At 44.9% G+C, this 13543-nt stretch overlaps 1 protein-coding gene across 3 annotated transcripts in view; it reads left to right on the forward strand.

The window, feature by feature from the left end:
• Positions 1–13543, forward strand: part of CDH4 (cadherin 4) — a 452425-nt gene that overhangs the window by 219990 nt on the left and 218892 nt on the right. The window contains exon 1 of one of the 3 annotated variants that reach the window (XM_062588919.1): positions 1553–1794. The exons of the other annotated variants lie outside the window; for them this stretch is intronic. The gene's annotated coding sequence lies outside the window, so the exon portion shown is untranslated. Of the gene's footprint in view, positions 1–1552; positions 1795–13543 lie in introns of those variants that run through there. 3 annotated transcript variants of the gene reach the window in all.

The following is a 13543-nucleotide window of genomic DNA, read 5'->3' on the forward strand; positions in this document are numbered from 1 at the left end:
GCAGAGACATATAGGGGGTCTGGCCTTTCGAAGGCTTAAATTTTTCAGTATGGTTTTCCTTTTAGAAGTTGACTCCTTTTGTAAACATAGTTCCTTCATTGCCTTCTCATAATAATCAAATGTATTGGATTTCTTTATATAACATCCATACCTTCATTTTTTTCCCCCCAAAATTAGGATTTTTTTGCTGTGGGCCCCCAAGCTCAGCCCTTCCCCGAGCGAACAGGGCAGGACGCTAGAGATACATGAGTGTGTGTATGAATGGGCATATATCGTATTTTTGGGTTTGTGTGCACGCTTGTGATTGCTGCTTTGTCATGCATGTTGAATAACTGCAGAATTTAAAATTGTTCATTATTATAAACTTTGTTTATATATATATGTGTGTGTTTGGTTTTATGTATTTGCATGCATGTGCACACACACATATATGTGTATGTTTATGTGCCTGTGAATTATGTTTTTAAAGCATCTAGTATTGGCCATTGGCAAGGATAAGACACAGTTCATTGTGGGCCCTCCAGTCTGCTCCAGTATGTCAGATCCTATAGGACACAGAGCTTGGGAAGATTTGGGAGGGAACCGATTGCTTGGGCAGGTAGGAACGACGTCCAGAGTTGGAGCAGTAAAGGCTGTGAACTTGCATTCCTCGGAGCAGTCTCTGACCAAAGGACGGAGCAAGGAGGAAGGGAGCAAGGAGGAAGCCCTGGCGTCGGTCATCGCTTCCGCGGCCGAGCGCCGCGGGCGGCACTGCGGGGTGAGGCTCTGGGCCACGGGCCTCACCTGGAACGGCGATTCCTATCTCACCGCTAACACGACGGATTCAAATATGAATTGCATTAGCGTTGACCTAGAGTAACTTCACAGAGAGTTATCTCAGCTTTCCCAAAACCACGCGTGCGTGCAAAGTGCGGCCTGCCTTTGGGTCGGCGGCATGGGGCAGCGGCTGCCCGCTGGCGGGGTTAGAAGTGCGCTGGGTTGCTCGGCAGATCGTCGGGGGTGCCGGTCGAAACAGAGCCCTTCTGCCCTGCTGCGGCGAGGGCAGCTGTGCCCCGCGCACGTCTGATCCTGCTGCGCTTCCACCGCGGCTTTCAGATGGAAGCCGTAATAGTATGTAATCCCGTCTCGGAGGCAAACGTTAGCTGAGCTAACCAAATACAGTCGTCCCAAAGCGTCTGCATTGCTCGCTGTTGAAGCAGCCTCCTGAAAGGTTTCTTAAAATAATTTCTGAGTTCTGTGTTCGGCTCGCAGTGAGGTCGGCAGTATTTAACGTGAGCATGGCTGCCCTGTGCCGCGTGCTGCGGCTCTACGGCGTTGCCCGGAGTGGTTCCCATCCGCGTTGCCTGAGAACACCCCGGTTTTGCTTCTCGGTGGGTTCAGAAGCAGCGGGCCGTCAGCAGTGCAGACGGACGGCGGCGCTTTGCCGTCCGGGGCGTCCCGCGACGACAGGCTGCAACGCGATTCCCACCGAGCCGCAGGCACGGAGCGGGCGGAAGGAGCACGTCGAGACCCGGGCGGGCAGAGGGGGCCGATACGTCGTGTAATCCGAGCCGGCGGCGCGGGCGCCGGGGCATTCGGCGTGGGGAGGGAATAACGCAGCACCGCGCAGTGAGCAAAGTCCGTGTGGGCGCCGTCAGTGGCTGGGGGAGCGGAGCAGAGCGAAGGGCAACGGGAGCGTCTCGCCCGCACCGTCCCCGAGACGTTTGCAGGCTGCCGGGCGGGCAGGCGTGAGGAGGACCCAGCGGAACCGGTTAAACCTTGCAGAACAGGCAATATTCACGTAGCGCTTCCACTGTGCGTATTTTAGCGGTGTTTGTTTCCGATGCGCTGGGGACCCTCTTGTCAAAAGCGCAGGTGAGCGGCCGCATCCGCTGAGGCTGTCGCTGGGGCGTGCTTAGCTGCGAGCGCCGCGCGCTGCTCCCCACGCACGCACACGCGTGTCGACGCGTGCGGCGCTGCCCCGCGGTGCGGGTAGCAGCCTCGTGGGAGCTGCGCGGCGCCCAAGCCGGCAGCTCCCTGCTGCCCTCCGGGTTGAGTCAGAGCCGGTGCCGGATTCTCTTGCTGCAGAGCGCTCGGCTGGGTCCTTGGGCAACAGCACGCCCCTGGACAAGCAGACCAAAATTCACATGTAAAAATAACCCTCCATCGCCCTGTTCGCAGAGGAAACGTTCAAGGTGTAACCTGCGCTATGTGCGTGGTATAACACAGATATTGCATGAGCTTGCTTTAAACGGTATTTTTCCCTCGGTAACTTTGGGAGTCATTCTCGTTCTTTATTTTTAATGCTGCAGGGCTCGCGCCTGCTGAGAAATCAGCAGAAAGCCATGCATTCCATCGATCATTGTTGGGGGTTTTTTTCTTCTTACGTTGTATATTGAAACCCATAATTAAGACTAATTTTTTTAAATGCCTTTGTAGAAAAGGAACGCAGCAGGCACAGAATGGACTTTTTATTAAATTTAACAAAAGAAATGGAATTTGTACATAACAAGTAATTGCTGAACACAGACTTAATAATTAAAGTTATTTCTGTAAGCCTGTTCTTTTGGATATTGAGTAAATAAAATTGCTGTTTGCTCATGGATCGATACTGCTGTTCACAACAACAATTTATAATTTAGGATAAACAATTCTTCCATGATAGGCTATGAAATGCAGTGGAATACATACGGCATGTTAGCAGGAACAAAAATAATTAAAAATCACTGGTAGTTTCTGAGAACTGCATATTTATAGTTATGTCTGTGCAGAAGAAATACTCTTACACTGTTCCAGTATTAAGGTGGTGGTGTTAGTAGTGTTACTACTTATTATGGCCACCATTTGGGACTTAAATATACCCTTAGTTTAAGCCTGTGCTTATCTGCTGTCCTGAATCAGACTAGTGACCTGTGTGGAATGAGTGAGAGCACATGCCAGTGCATTTTATAACTGTGAAAATGATGCTATTTATGGCTGTCAAGGGAATGATGCTATAAATAAGCATTGGTTTGACTTTTTTTTTTTTTAACTTCTCCAATTTAGCATTTTACAGCCCAGGTTTTGACAGTCAAAAAAACTGCCGTTGGATCATATTGCCATCGATCATTCCAGATTGTATTTTAATATTCTAGAAGAATTAAAAAATATTTTATCCTTCTTTTATCTATGGGTTTACTTAAAAATCAACTCCGGATTTTAATCTGCTTAAGAAGACATGAATGTTCAAAAGAAGGATTGGGTGATTTCCCTCTCGGGCGGTACACGTTGATTATCTTGCTGATTGCCATTTCTCCCTGTTAAATGGTGCAGCGACTGCCTCGGCGCTGGAGGGGCCCAGATGTGGCCTCGCAGGAGATGATGAATGCCTTTATAACATGCCCTTCGCAGGGGCTTAGGCGGTCTGGAAGGATTCACAGTAATACCTTAAGATTACTCTGAGCACACGTACAAGATAGCAGACCAGCTTATGTTTATTCATCTTTTACGAAGCATGTATAGGCAGAGAGAGCAAGGTTGTCTGATGATTCACGGGGGTCACGTACCATCAAGAACGTCCATGATGTTTGGGTGTTTAATGTAAAGGCTGTGCTGTTACTGTGTGCGGAGATTACACTTCTGACTCGCACAGTCTGCTGTCTTGTGTCAGTTTTCCCCTTTCCCTTTCCCCAGCATTTCTTTTTTTTCCCCACCTTGCGAATCCTCCAAGATTATACTAATTTACAAAGAGCTTTATTATTGAATGAAAAAGCTAACCCTGATAGGGGTGAATCTGGCAGGAAGGATTGCCCTAAGCAATCATGTTAAGGTTGTGATCTTTATGGAAAAGTGACTTTAACCCCCAAAATAGGTGTAATGGAGCTGCAGCCTTGAAATTTGCTTTCTTGAGGTGTCCTGCGTTGGTTTTCAACAAGGGGTTTTGGTTCACATTGCATTGCGCTCTTTGCTCAGGGACATCGCTTTGAAAAATGCAGGGTTCTGCAGGACACTGTGCAAAACTTTTGAGAGAGATTTTCCTGTAGAAAAACAAGCAAGCTTCTGTCAGGCTTGTTTGGTATGATCAGATCCTCTGGATAGCCTGTCCTGGGGAAGCTTTTTTTCTTTCATATTCTTGATATTTTCTTTTCTCTTGTATATATATATAAAAAATAACAGCAAAAAGCAAGCAAACGAAAAAAGAAGGCATCTCAGCCCTGACCTCCTTCCCCTACCAACACACTGAAAGGCTTTAATGAAAATGACTTTTGGCAGCTGTGTTTGAGTGACCAATGCAGAATGGGATGTGACATGGGAGCATAAACAAAATGTATAAATGTATGCAGGACGCAGTGCTACAACTGGAATAAAAGATTCAGATGCCTCTTCTTTCTGACACACTGCATTGTAAGGTCACACACACAGAGCTGGAGATGGGACTGATGGAATGAAAATATCTGGGCTGATGTAAACTCGTTTTAACCTCCTCAGTATTTCAGGATAAATAGCATGAACTTGAAGGAAGGACATTCCTGCCATGCTTTCAGTTTTTCTACTTCCAATAAAGCATTTTAAATTCTAGGGGTCTGGGCCAGGCAAAATTAGGGAATAACAGTGATGTCTGTAAGGTTGGTTCATGGCAACCATCTCTTTAAAACTGAAGGACGTGTTGGTGAATAACCAGTAGATTTCTTTTTTGCCAACTTTTCACTATGCGCTTTTTAAAACTTTTCAGTGAAAATCAACATGTTAAGATCAAAATCAGTGCTGTGAAACCAGTGAGTTTTTACAGGTCAGTCCTTTTTCTTCTTGTACCTGGCAAGAGAAGATGTCATTAGGAAGACTGGCAATTTTCACCTCAAATGAAATGTCAGATCTAATACTTCACATGAGTATCTATGTCTTTGTTAAGGTCTCATTATCTCATGAACATGTGGATCAAGTCCAAAAGAATTATATCTTTAATATTTGTCCATCAGCTTGGCATTCTTTCTGCCGCTACCCAAGAGGAGACGGGGGGGTTTGTTAGTGCAGGGGTTACTTCATTAGTTTGATTCAGCATGTCTTGGATTCACAGTGCTTTCAAGAGACATCATGAAATAAATTCAGAATGTGTTATGAAGATGCCCACAGAGCAAATAACAGGGGCAAATTACCTCACTGCTAAAGGGAAAATAAAAATCACATATCTACTGCAGACAATATGACAAAATAGAGCAGAACGTAGGAGGGAAATCTCCTGTAAATACTGCACATTCATATTCATGGGTTTTACATTAAAGCAGTGGAACCAATATAACGTTGCACTTATTAAAATACAGCGTTTCTAAGAAACAAATAGCTAAGTGCTGTGGAAGCAAAGTGAAGCCTTTAAAGCATGGCTTCCTAACGAATAATCTTATTATGCAATTTACGGAGTGGCTTAGAATTATCTTCAGAACTCCAGCAAACTGAGTGGTGGTGAACTTGTTAATATACGGCACCATTTATGTTTTTAAGTGTTACGCGTTTGGCAGCAACAGTGTTTTAAGTAAGACTGCACCTTTGTGAATTTTACTACATGTAATTAACTTGGAAATTCTCCTATGCACTGTAGCTTCTTTAAAGATGGATCCATATGGATTAGTATTGTATGCAGCGGGTATTAGCTTGGGTACAGCAGCTCCCCAAATCGATTGGTTTAGTAATGTCTTTGATATCTACATATGTGTGTGTGTTTGTGTGTGTGTACATACATATATACACGTATATATGTGTAAAAGTGTGTGTGTATGTATTTTGAAAGGAATATATGAAATCCTTCTTTCCGGCACTATAAGTTTGGGCATCCGCAGTTTGGAGAAACTGGTAATAAGCTTGAAGTTGAGGAAGTGTTATCTTACCATGGCAAGACTGGTGTTTTGTTACAGGTCTGGCAAATTTGAAGTCTGATGAGGCTTATAGAAATGTTACTGTTGACTTCAGTGGAAGCAAGATTGAGCCTTTAGAAGTTTATGTGGGATTGATCTCTGTGGATACCTCATTTACAAACATGAGTGGATCATTTAGGCTCATGGGGCATGCTTATTATTCATATATACGTGATTAATAGTCAAACATAAGGGAATTTGTTTCTCTTACTTGTTTGTCTTAAAGGAACTGTCCTTTTTTTTCCATCCAAAAGAGCCCCTTCCTGCGTGACCTGGCACAAGTTAAATATATAGTGCACTAGACTAGATCGGCTTCATCCGACAGAGACAGTGAAGGTTTCCTTGGCAGGATGCAACTTGACCATTTAGACCAATTACACATGTTATTTCCTGCCTAAACAGATTCATTCCGGGAGTCTGGAATGCAAATTAGGTATGGGCTTTATTAATTATATATGAGTAAACACACAGTTCTAGTTGAAAGTGTATGCCTGTTCCTTCGGTCATGTTATGGTTGAAATGATGTCCAGACCAAAGTAGGACATAATTTTCTGTAGCAAGGTTGCCTCTTCCTGTAGCAAACACTAAGCAGCCATATACTAGAAAGCATTTCTTTAAACGCTCATTTAAACGAGACTTCATTGTATTGTAAATAATGTTAAAATTGACAGAAATTAGAAAGCATTTAACTGCATGCAAATTATGAAGGATGGCGTTTGGGGCAAAAATTTCATTTGGGGCCTTGCTTTGGAAATGAACATTTTTATATATATCTATCTTCTAATGTGACAAAATCTCAGGAGGGAGAAAATCGGGCACCCCAGCTGTTTGGTGTTTTTAAAGAGCTCTCCAAAGATTTATTCCTTAGAATTCAAATGTTAAAATATTGCGCTCATTAGTATAGGGATTAGTTATGTGTGAGCTAGAATGTATACGCATCCTGCAATTAGGATTTTTATTTGATCTTTACTGTATTTGATGAAAGCGATGCAAAGGAAAGAATCGTCTCCAAAATATTTCACTTCTTCTCACAACGGTTACGGGGCCTTTCTGAAACTCCTGCTGCAGCTGGGGGCAGCTGTAGCCATCGACAGGATCTTGTAGGAACGCAGAGCCGCTTCTGCAGGTAGTTGCCGTGAAGCTGAAAGCAATATTCCTCTTCCCTGTAGAGCCCCTGAAGGATTCTCATTTTTTCCTCTCTTTAACAGGGGAGAAAGGAAGGGGAGAATTTCTCTGGAGCGTGGTAGTCCCTAACATCCCTCTGATGCAGCCGGATTCCACCCACCTGGGGGTAAACGGCGCTCAGCTTCTTTGCAGAGCGAATATTCCTATGAGAGAATTTGCTGCGGTGGTGCACGATATCCCTGTTAGCACTAGGAAAGACTATTCCACTGAATGCAAGGGACTTCTCAAGATTTTTACTGATGTCTTCCATGCTTTGGGTTTTTATAAAACCCTTTTGATAAGCTGCATTCTCTTTTTATTTTTTCTCCATGTTTAAGGGCAAAAAAAAAAGAAAAGAAAAAAATGTCTGTGTTGATCCAGGCTCGAAACATTCACCCGTCCCTCAACACAGCCTCCACATGTGCTGAAAATTGCATGTTTGCAAACCTTCACTTTGCAGGTGCAACCTCCCCCCCAAAAAACTGCTAACATTTTGACGTTTGTGGAAATCCTTTAAATAGCCTCACACCTACATGCCCCAGAATTTTCTCCTGGGTTAGTACAGCACGTGGTTTCTGCTGCTGTTCGTGCTCGTGTCTGGGTTCCTCCGCAGGCGATCCTCGGTGCAAGAGCTTGCGCAAAACGCAGGTGCGGACGTGTGCGACCCGGTACCGAAGACTGAAAACCCATCCTTTCTTCAGGATAAACTCTTTGCTACCTCCAGACCGTATCTGAATTTGTTATAAAAATGAGTGGGACATTGGGCTTATTCTGGAAGCCAGTACATCCCACCTACTTTTTGTTATAGTGGGAGGAAAATGTATCAGCAAAATCATTTTTCCTGAGGTGAAGAAGAGCCAGTGCCATCCTGACACCCACGCAGAAAGAAGAAGGCATTAGACTAGATCTGTAACATCCTCCTAACCCCCCCCCCAAAAAAAAAAAAAATAAAACACCCAAACTCCCCTTCTTTTCGGTATATTACAACAACTACAGTCTCATCTGGAGAGAAGTTGATTTTGTGTTCTGGTTGGTCCCACTGATAGAAGCAGGAGCAGAATTGGGCCCTTGATTTAATGCACTTCCTTCTCTGCAAGTCACATGTGCAGAGAATGTGCTTTATGGTATAATAATCACAGAATCTTTCTGCAAAAAGCAAGGCTGCCGCTCTTGCAGGCGTATCTTTTGTTCTGTAATGCACGGTGGAAGGGGAGATACAATTTAGTGCGAGTTACCTACAGATTGTATGCAGTGCCAGTAAGCAGCTCCTTGCAATACCTAGTAGGAGTTTTCTCTCACTGACAAATGGTACAGCATGCCTTCTCTCAGATTTAAAAATATTTGTTCTGCTGCAGCAGGGTACGGTTAAACCGCGAGGCAGCAAAGTTCGTTAGGCAATTCCTGAGTCCGTCTGCCTTGCTCCCTCCCTCCCTCTGTTTATAGCTATACGCCCCTAAGATGAGTTCGATGCAATTAGCAGTGAGACACCTGAACGCCTTTGAGAGTTTGGGCCGGAGCTGGGAAGACCCGCCTGAAGGCGTCCTTCCCTGGCGCCGCGCGGCTCGCCGTGAGCGGGCCGGAGCTGCCGCCCCGCGCGCGCCAGTCCATTGAACCCGAGACGGCAGGTACCGAAACAGAAGCAGGGTGGCCTTCCGGTAAAGCGTACGGTAAAACTTGCGGATTTTGGGAAGCCGGATGGAAAAAAATGGCCTTTAATATAATCAGGTTCGTCATCTTGTCCTTACCGTGGTGCGGAAGAGTTCCTGGGGCTGAAAGCGTTCGTGTCGCGGGGCCGCGGAGCAGCTCTGCACGCCTCGGCCGGCGGTGGGCCGCCTCCGGCGAGCGCGGGGCTGCGCGCCGGCGGGGAGCTCGGCTCTGCCCGAGAACCCACGCCTGCAAGAGCTGGTGGCGATCCTGCTGCTTTTCCCCTGCCGGCGGGTTGGGTGAAGTAGTGTTTGACGGCCCGTCGCGGCACCGCCGGGTCCGGAGCTCAGAAGGGCGTGGGTGAAGCCGGAGCTCCCCAGAGCCGCGGGCCCCGCGGCGCGGCGCGGCCGGCTTGGAGTGCCCGGTCTGGGCGGGCCGAGAGCGGCAGAGCCGCCGCCGCCTTGCGCGGCCCCCGCCGCCGCGGAGGGGAGCTCGCCCCGCAGCTTGGGCACGGCCCTCGCCTCTGTCCAGAGCTTCTTTGGGGCCTTCCGAGATCCTGCTGACAAAGTTGAGAGGTTTTTCAAATTGTTCCGTGTCATACCGGAAAAGAATTTCACAGACCAAGAAGACGACTTCAGGCTTTCTCTCTGAATTTCTGAGGCTAGCTGCAAACACAGGACGGCCGTAAGACCTCCAAAGAGGTCACGATAATGTTTTGTAATAGACGGTGTTAGGCAGCCTAAATGCAAGGGTTGAAGCCGGCTCTCCCTATAAATAAAACACACCAACAGAAAACCAGGAGGAGACGAGAGGTGGCTGTTATTCCTGCTACCATTCAGCAGTATCATTTTAATGGAAAAAAAATGCACACAGAAATGTACGTGAAAGTACAGAAAATGTTGAATACTTTTCAAGCTGCTCTTGAGAAAGCCAGTGTCTTTGTATAAAGATGGGAATGACAGCTCATAGTACATTAAAGTGAATAGAGTTCCCAAGTCATTCAGCAGTGGCAGAAATTCACTTAATCTCAGTTTGATATAATGCAATTTTTTTTTTCTTCCCACCAGAATGACTGTCTGGGTATATATGTGCGCTCTCGCTCGCTCTGCTTCCCTCTCTTCCTGGCAGCGGGGAGGTTGTGTACGCACACATACAATTTCTGACACTCTGGGTGCTAAGGAGCGTTACACTTGGTTTCACTCGTAGTGATGTTTAAATTTACACATTTAAAATAACTTCAGAAAATAATAATACAGATAGACCTTTGTGAAAGTCTCATATTTAACATTACCCAGACCAAAAAAGAAAGAAGACAGGAAAAGATGAAGTCACAGTCTCAATTCCTTGCATTTATTGTGTTCAGTCCTGGTAGTGCTGGTAAAAGCAGCTGTTAGAAACCTAGCAAGTGGTTAGTACTTGGAATAAGCTTGCAAAGTGGTTATGAAGCCTGACAAAGACTATAAACCCTAAAAAGCTTTTGATTCAAGATATGTGGCCAGGAAACCTTCTGAGAAGAACGAGTGTTTGATAGCTTCTCCGTAATTTCCTCTACCAGCCTAGGAGATGTTGAGCCTCATGAGATGCTGTTGCAGGCTGACGTGCTTCCTGCCTTCAAACCTCTGCTTCATCTTGAATGTCAAAGTCGCTGGCTGTTCTGTTTGTGCTTGCAGAAAGCCAGCTGGAGTAAATTCAACTCGGTTACAATAAAAATTTGTAGGCAAGGCTTCTCTCCAATTTTGTTCTTGCTGCACTTCTCTAAATCAACCCTTGGCAAACTGTAAAATTGGAGAGAGGCAGAAGTCTGAATTTAAGATTCAGCTGTAGAGCAAGGGAGCTGGAGGTCTGATATTTTAAATATGTTTGGCTGGCAAGATGACCTCTGTAGCTGTATCTGCTCCGAGTTGTTCACTGTGGTTTATGTATGTTGGATATCCAGGTGTGCAGTTTTGCCTGCTGGACTGATACAAGCAAATGCCAAATTGCAGATACTGAAACAGGTGCAAGTACAAAGCACGCAATGACTAATTTGTAGGATGGCCCTGTAATTTCATGCATATTAAGCCAGTTATGCAAAATAGTTTCAATCCAGCCTTTACATTTGGAAGCACAGATTTTGCACATTCAAGCTGATCAGTGCAAATAAAGCTCATAGCTGTTTGTGCAAATTAGCATTTGAATATCCACCTACCCAGTTTGGGGCAGAAAGGGAAATATCCCATGTGACTAATCACAAAAGTAATTTGGGGCTGTTATTTTTAAAACCCTAGTAGTCAGTAAGTTATTTTTAAAAGAAAGTATTTCTATTTTAGCAGTTAGCTACAATGCATTTGCGTTCTGTTGCACGGTAGTCAGTACCCTGCCGAACTCATTTGCCAACTGCTTTTAAACATCAGCAACTCAGTTATCCCTTCCACCACCAGGGACATTCGAAAAAGAGTTGCGTATGGAAGGGGTCTCATGCAGCCACCTCAGGGTTATGTTTTGGGTTATGTTTTTTTTTTTCAGGTGAAACTAGCCCGGTACGTTCTTGAATTGTAATTTTATATATTCTTTTGCCAAGATGCAGGAGGGCTTGCCAGTTTTTCCTGAAAGAATAAGAATTTTCACAACCCCCCTGTAGATGTGCAAACTGGTCGCGAGCGTAGTGGCAGTTGCAGCCCTGCTGCGCGAGCTGCGGCGCTGCGCGTCTGCTTCCTTCGCAGCCGCTTCGCCGGGGCAAGAGACGGCGCGTCAGGAGTAGCCTCGGGAGGCTTAGCAGGCTGAAGCCAGGCAGATCCTTTCTGTACGCTGCAGAGGTGACCTCCTAAACCACCTCCCACACCAACCCTCCTGCTTTTGTTTCTGATGCTAGATACAAACCGTAGGAAGGGCTAGTGAGAAGGTTTCTGCTTGTATTTCTGCTCTGCTTGTGGCTCTTCTAGGAGCACTTGAAGCAAAACTGGGAGTTTGACATGGGTAGAGGGACTTCAGTGTCATGACGAAGGAGGGTCTCAGCTCAACACCCCGCATCGGATCACCGGTGCCGTTGGCCAAGTTTGACCCTTCTGTAGTCAGTGGAGGAGCACCACTGCAGAGCTGCTGAATCAGGTGGTAGTTTAAACATCTGCTTCATTTTAACTTTACAAAATGAGCCTAAGAAGTATTTTTAGGGAATGTTTAAAGTACAAAGGAAAACTTTGCTTAAAAATAGATTTTTGACAATATAAAATGGGTTGGGGCTTCCTTTGAGGCAAACAAACAACCCACTTAAGAATTAAAAATTTCCAAGCAAATGACTTGGAAATCCTTCCGTCTTGAAGCATGATCAAAGTAAAGTCCTGACAGGTAGCATTTATCACAGGTAGTACCTTCTGCTCAGTAAGTACTCGATGAGGCAAAAAGAAAAATTAAAATGGTGGTTTGTAGTTACATGGCTATCTGTTGTGCTTAGGGCAGGAAAAGGAACGTAGAGCATGCTTCGGAGAAAGCTTGAGCTTTTGCAGAAGCTGCAACTGTGTTTTGAAACAAGTAGTTCATTACTACACAGCTAAATATCTGCTTATAAAAAACAGAAATGGAGAAGAAATACTGAACCGTTCCTTGCCACCCGCCCTACAAAGCGAGCCTGGGTGGCCACCCTCGGGTACCGGCCGTGGTATGTGCATCGTGGTGGGTCGTCAGCCCTTGCTTCTGCTGCAGCAGCTCCTAATCCTATGCAAAGTACTTGAGTGCTTAATTTTCAGCCTGAAAATGGACCACATGAAATGAATAAGGATTAGTTAGGATCTAAGGAGAAACTTCCAAAGACAGAAAGGACAGTTGGGACATCTTCTGCCTCCTGAAAGCCGTGGGAAGTCAGACACCTTGTATGCACATTCAGAGATTTTAAATCTTTCCATAAGGCAAAAGCGTGTATTCAAGTGATGTGCTGCATTATGAATAAGAAGTCTCTCTAGGAGGAATTCCTCCCCCTTTTCCATCTTAATATCCAGCCTTAATTTCCCTTTATTAATTTCATCCCTGCTCTCCTAGGTATAGTAGCTGATACTCTTCTAAATATTCACTTTCATCTTCCTTGCTTTCCTTGAGGTCAGGCTTTGAACCAGTGTATTGTGCTGTAGGTGATGATTTTTTTTTCCAAAAGATAGGATTTTTTGATTTTTAAGAGAGAAATTATTGTTTCCCTTTTCTTTTACATTTAGATGTCAAGATACTCCCTGTTCTCAGCATAATGCTTTCTCATTTTCATTGTGTAAAGGCAAAAAATTCGACAGTGACCAGGGGGATAACCTGGTAATTCAGACACTGAGAAGAATGCAAAAAAAGGGTCTAGGTTGTGTTGTTAAACGTTTCTGAATTGTCATCTTGCTTAGAACTTCAAACACCTTTTCAAGAAGAGAGAAGGTACAGTAGCAACAGATTTCAGCTCTTGCTTGTACTGCTGTCAGTGTGATAGTTTTTGAGTGGGTAGAGGGTGTACAGTTAATTATCCCCCGATCAAAAGTATGTATTTTTAAGAACAGCCATGTTAAAATTTAGTAAGCACTGTAACTGGTTATGAAATATAGCTGCAGTGTATGGAAGGCATCCAAATAAATGCTATTTCAGCTTCTCAGATCCTCCATTCCAGATTTATAGGCATTCCTTTTATGCATGAAGGACAGGATCTCAGGGCAAAGACTGCTGATTCTATTTTTCCTGGTGAGAAGTGATCCTTCTCTATATTTTACTGGGCTGCTGATTCTTAAAATAAGTGAACTAAATAGGAGAAAGATTTATTAAGCATATCTGACAAATCATAGCCCACCCTAAATAGAGCAAACGCAGCCTAAGTGAGCTCCAGCTTGATGGATTCAACCTAGAAGAATTTATTTAAAGAAATTTTAGTTTCT

The sequence above is a fragment of the Rhea pennata genome, chromosome 16, assembly GCF_028389875.1.
Source record: "Rhea pennata isolate bPtePen1 chromosome 16, bPtePen1.pri, whole genome shotgun sequence".
NCBI classification, from domain to species: domain Eukaryota; kingdom Metazoa; phylum Chordata; class Aves; order Rheiformes; family Rheidae; genus Rhea; species Rhea pennata.